Source organism: Lolium rigidum, chromosome 6 (genome assembly GCF_022539505.1).
Source record: "Lolium rigidum isolate FL_2022 chromosome 6, APGP_CSIRO_Lrig_0.1, whole genome shotgun sequence".
Classification (NCBI taxonomy): domain Eukaryota; kingdom Viridiplantae; phylum Streptophyta; class Magnoliopsida; order Poales; family Poaceae; genus Lolium; species Lolium rigidum.
In genome coordinates this window covers 306,198,306-306,203,876 of record NC_061513.1, presented here as the reverse complement: position 1 = coordinate 306,203,876, position 5,571 = coordinate 306,198,306, and the positions used below count along the sequence as shown (strand labels likewise).

The 5,571-nt window shown below is 53.4% G+C and overlaps 1 pseudogene; it reads left to right on the top strand.

Moving 5' to 3' along the window:
- The first annotated feature begins 489 nt into the window (after positions 1-489).
- On the top strand, positions 490-3,259 carry LOC124665179 (annotated as a pseudogene).
- Positions 3,260-5,571: the final 2,312 nt, after the last annotated feature.

The window sequence follows — 5,571 nt, the reverse complement described above, 5'->3', positions numbered from 1 at the left end:
TACCACATGTCATTTTGTTTTTGGTACCATCATATGTTTTGCAACTTTGTGTTTGCATGCATCGATCAATGCGGATGCTTGTAATTTTCCTCTTTACAAAATGCGCGCGAGATTTTTTTTTCTTTTTTTCTTTTCAAAAGGGAGATATTGTTTCTGTGGTTTGTCCTCTTTGCCGAAATCGCAGTGTCGGTACCCTAGCCTTGCTCCACGGGACAGGGCACGGCCGCACAGCAAGACAATATAAGCAGCCCCGCTCCGCGTTCCCGTATTATTGTCTCGAAGAGGCTGCCACTTGAATAGCCTAGGCACGCACGGCGAGGTTCCGCCATTGCCAAGCTTCACCGATCCCCAGAGAGAAGAAACACGAGCAATTAAACTAGTAGTAGACAGCTCGTGACGCATAGCAGTCTTGCTAGCAGCAGGTTGGCGGCGGCGGCGAGGTAGCTATAGATAGAGAAGCTCCGGCCGGCCGGGAGCTGGTTTGTGCGGCATGAAGCAGCAGCAGGGTGGCGGCGGCGGCGGCCTCCTGGGCGTGCGGTTCGAGTCGCAGCGGTTCCGGCTGCTGTCCATCGTCGTCGGCTGCTTCCTCATCTCCGTCACCTTCCTCCTCTCCTCCCGCCCCGACGCCGGCGCCTTCGACACGCGTACGTTACCTTGCGACTCCCCGGCCGGCCCTTTTTCTCCGGCATTGTTCCGGCCTTCTGGCCGTATTTTCATCTTGCCGTTACTGTGAACTTTGAAACTGATAGCCATGTTGCGTGCAGTGAGCCCCAAGCCGTGGCTGGAAGAAGCCCGCAGCACGCAGACGACGCCGACGACCGCCATCAAGACCGTCAAGACCTCGCCCAAACTAGGTACGTGTACGTGATATACTTCACAATTGCTTCACACCACTGAATTTCTTCCAGTTTTAGCACGGTATAATCTTTGTGCTTTGCATAGTGGTGACGGATTCTTTTATTTGTCGGCCGGGTTGAATTCAGGAGGTCGGGATTTCCTGGTGGACGTCGTGCCTCAGCGAGGGGCACAGGGAGAGAGCCATGGCCGGCAGCCGCAGCAGAGCGCCGGCGAGAGGACAGAGACAGAATGTACGTATAGCTGACAACGACCGATGTATCATAATGTTACTCTGCCGGAATTAATCTTGTTTGAGGCCTTGTGGTTGTGGAGAATCTTAAATTACCATCTTATGGTTGGGCACTTTGGCTGCTCGCAGGGGTTAAGGACACGGTGATAATCGAGGAGCGGATCGGCGGCGCCGGCGCCGGCGGCACCGAGAGAGCGGAGCAGGAGGAGGCGGAGCGCGACGTCCTCAATGCCGGTACCGTGGATCGTCAACCCGGCGTACAGGACGAGTCGGCACAAGGTAACGCACATGGCCGGAACGAACTAGCTAGGAACGTGCGTCCACGACGTGCGCGAGCGAAAAAAGGAGCGAATCATGGCGTGTGCCCCGCGCTGTGCGAGGCGTTGACGTGCTAACCGAACTAATTTTAATTTTGCAGGTACCGCCACGGAGGAGGAGGAGGCGGCTCACCACGACGACTTGCCAGCGCAGACCATGGGCGCCGCCGTGACCACCGCGCGGCCGGCGGTGCTGGAGACGACGACGGCGACTCAGCCAGACCAGCTGCCAGTGCCAGGTAACGGACTATAACCGCCCAAACCGGCATCGTGCTCGCACGGCACGGCACGCAAAACAGGGAATTCTTCTTCCCAAATGCAGTTTGACTCTTCGTGATCGTGACGCGCTTAACGTGCCGGTCTCTCTTCAGGTTTGTTTTCGGACAAGGAGACGCAGAAGGTCGGTGGCCGGACGATGAAGCTCCAGGACGAGCCGCAGCAGACGCCGGCGATCATCAAGCAGACGACGCCGCTACCGCCGCTCTGCGACTTCTCCGACCGCCGCGCCGACATCTGCGACTTCTCCGGCGACATCCGCTTGGATGCCAACACATCCTCCTATATCGTCGTCGTCGACCCGGCGACACCCGGGCAGTCGCACAAGGTGCGGCCGTACCAGCGGAAGGGCGACGAGACGTGCATGGGCCGGGTCACTGAGATCACGGTGCGCACTTCTTCGGCGGCGCCACCAAAGTGCACGCAGACGCACACCGTCCCCGCCGTGACGTTCTCCATCGGCGGCTACACGGGGAACATCTTCCACGACTTCTCCGACGTGCTGGTCCCGCTCTACAACACGATCCACAAGTACGGCGGCGAGGTGCAGCTGGTGATGACCAACGTGGCGCCCTGGTGGCTGGTCAAGTACGACAAGATGCTCCGCACCATCTCCCGCTACGCGCCCATCGACCTCGCCAAGGCGGCCGCCGCCGGCGAGGTGCACTGCTTCCCGCACGCCATCGTCAGCCTGCGCGCGCACCGGGAGCTCATCATCGAGCGCGACCGCAGCGTGGACGGCCTCGCCACGCCGGACTTCACCCGGTTCGTCCGCCGCGCGCTCGCCCTGCCACGCGACGCGCCGAGCCGCGTCGCCGACGGGACCGGCCGGAAGCCCCGGCTCCTGATCATCGCGAGGCACCGCACCCGCATCCTGCTCAACCTCGCCGACGTGATCCTCGCGGCGGAGGGCGCCGGGTTCGAGGCGGCGATGAGCGAGTCGGACGTGGGCGACCCCTCTCCCGGGTGGGCGCGGAGATCAACTCCGCCGACGTGCTGGTGGGCGTGCACGGCGCCGGGCTGACCAACATGATGTTCCTGCCGCCGGGGGCGACGCTGGTGCAGGTGGTGCCGTGGGGCGGGCTGCAGTGGATCGCGCACATGGACTACGGCGACCCCGCGGAGGCCATGGGGCTCCGGTACATACAGTACGAGATCGGCGTGGAGGAGAGCTCGCTCAAGGACAAGTACCCCAGGGACCATGAGATCTTCACCAACCCGACGGGGATGCACAAGAAGGGCTTCGGGTTCATGCGCCAGACCCTCATGGACGGCCAGAACATCACCGTCGACCTCGACCGGTTCCGGGGCGTGCTCCAGGAGGCCCTTGGCAACTACCTCGCGCAGTAGATACAGATACTACTACTAGCTTGAATATATTACCGGCTGTGCAATACAATGTACTCCTACAGTTCAACATACATACTTCATTTTTCCCATTTGTTTCTCCCGGAAGATTCAGGTCTTTGATCATCTTCCAGAGCAGTTCATGCGTACATGTTCCTCAATTGCATTGATTTTCATCAGCCAATGTAAGATTTGCCCCGCTTTGGCAACCATAGTTTAAAGAAAAGTGTAACTCTTATAGAGTATGGTATATTCTGTTAAGAAACTCATCGTAGGGGTGTGGCAAACTCTTCTAAAAAAGGAAATATATCGGCTCACGTGCATGGTCCTAAGTTTATTGGAAAACCTAGAGATTTCCATTTCTGAGCTTACCGAAAGGCGACGAAAAAATACTTCTTCCCATATGGTTCCTTTATAATTCAGGATCACTAGTAAATTATGTTCTAGGAGGATAAGTAGCTTGGTAACGCCATACTCCAAGAACAATATCCACCTTTATAAAACATTGTTCGTTACAAAAGCGATACAATCGCTAAAGTATTGGAGTCCTCCCGTCAAATGTGACGTTCATAAAAGATCTAGTTGGTAACAGGCTTGCATCATGGAATGCATTGTTGCAGCGTTTGGCTTTGGTCCAGTTGATGCAAGGGTCTGACACATTTCGATGGAAGTTGTCTAACGGTGGTAAGTTCTCTGCGAAACCCATGTATAGTGCTTTAATCCATCTGAAGGTGCTAGTGGACAATAACAAATACATTTAGAAAATGAAGACACTAAAACTAAAGTTTTTTGCATGGTATCTTTGTAGAGGAGTAATCCTTACAAAAGATATCCTTGTAATACAAGTAGGTTCTACCTTATATTCGTCATGAAGCGTTCGTGTGGATAATAGGTTTAAAATATTAATTAGGTTGGGGGACTTTCCGTTATTTGGTCGATGTGGTTATGTAGAAATCACAAGGTATTTAATTATAAAAAAATTCTTCTCTCATGCAGATTATCTACCGGTACATGGCTTTGCTTTGTCTGGTCATCTGTTCAACTTGTGGAGAATCGAGACATGTTTATGGAGGTGTCTCTACGATTTGTGGAAACGACGAGGCATATTTTTATCCAACATAGATGTCAACGTAGTGTTTGAATTGGTCCTCCGTAGCCTTAGGCGCCGAGGCAGTTTCTAGAGGATAACTTGTGGTGTGCCTTTTTTATTTTACTTTTGTTCGTCTGGATTTGTGATGTTGTGTGCGTCCTTGTGATGCAGATGCTAGGTGTAAGACTTATTTTAAAAAATAATAAAACACTTTATTGAAAAATTATTTGGTTGAGAAAACATATGATCAAAATAAGATTTGTTCCTTGTCTTGTACTCCAAGTTGATCCTTGTACCTTTGTATATACTCGTTAGAGATACTCAATAATACATCCAACACATAGCTCAAACCTATTCGTTCTCATGGTATTAGAGCGGCAAGATCCTTGACCCGGCTACACAACACACTTCCGCGCCGCTCCCCCCCTCCAAGGTCGATCTCCATGATCTTCATCGAGGGATGCGTGACCCGTAGCAGGCTAGCAGGGTTCATCCACCGACTCGATCGGCTACCCTGGTTTTTCTCTATGTCGGCCTCTTGACCGACTATTCTTTTTTGGTTTATCGATCATAGATCAGATCAAATTGAGTCACCCACCACCCATCACCCTTGCACGTTTCTACATCGACACCAGCACCGACTCCGGAGGACTCCGTACGCTGCTAGTGGTCTCTAGCTGATGTACCAACTCACCCTACAACTATGGCCCCGCTCTTTGAGGGTGTAGCATCGCTACATGCTATCCCCTTCGTTATCCCCGCGCACCGACACCCTATGCTACCATCACGCTGCCTCCGTTGGCGTGATTCACTAGTGTTCACGCATGGTCTTCGTCACACCGACCGGGTTCTTTCTTGCCTACTTCATATCACCGTTGTGCTTCCACGGGTAAGCTACATAGCCCTTTTTGGTCATCATAGGTTTTCGCCGAGTACCCCTTCGCCATTCTAGGCACCCAGCATGACAACTCCAGGTTGTCGTTGGTTTGTCCGCCTTTTACGTCTTCGTCCACCACAACCTCGTCGCAATCATCATCATCTCGTCTTCGACTACTTCATGTACTTCAACTACTGCTAGTCTGTATGACAACGACGCACGGTTCATGATGCATGGTTCCTACCCTTGCACGCCCGGTATTAGCAACACGTGAACGTGCCTTCGTCCATGAAGCGTCCTTGGGTTTTGCAAGCTCTGCTCGGCGTCTCGTCTTCATCGGCTTAGACAATGTCTTCGTAGGAATTGGCTCCATCTATGTTTTCCTCGTCCGTGTCAACGACTTCTTCTATGCGCACTCGACTATAGCAAAATTGGAGTATGCCTTCGTTCCCAACGGTGCATGGCTGCATCGACTCCGGCATCTACATTCATGTTCGACGACTGCAACGACTTGTCTCCGTCACTCTCCGCCTGCACTATGCACCTGTGACTTCATGTGCGGCTACCTCACCATTGG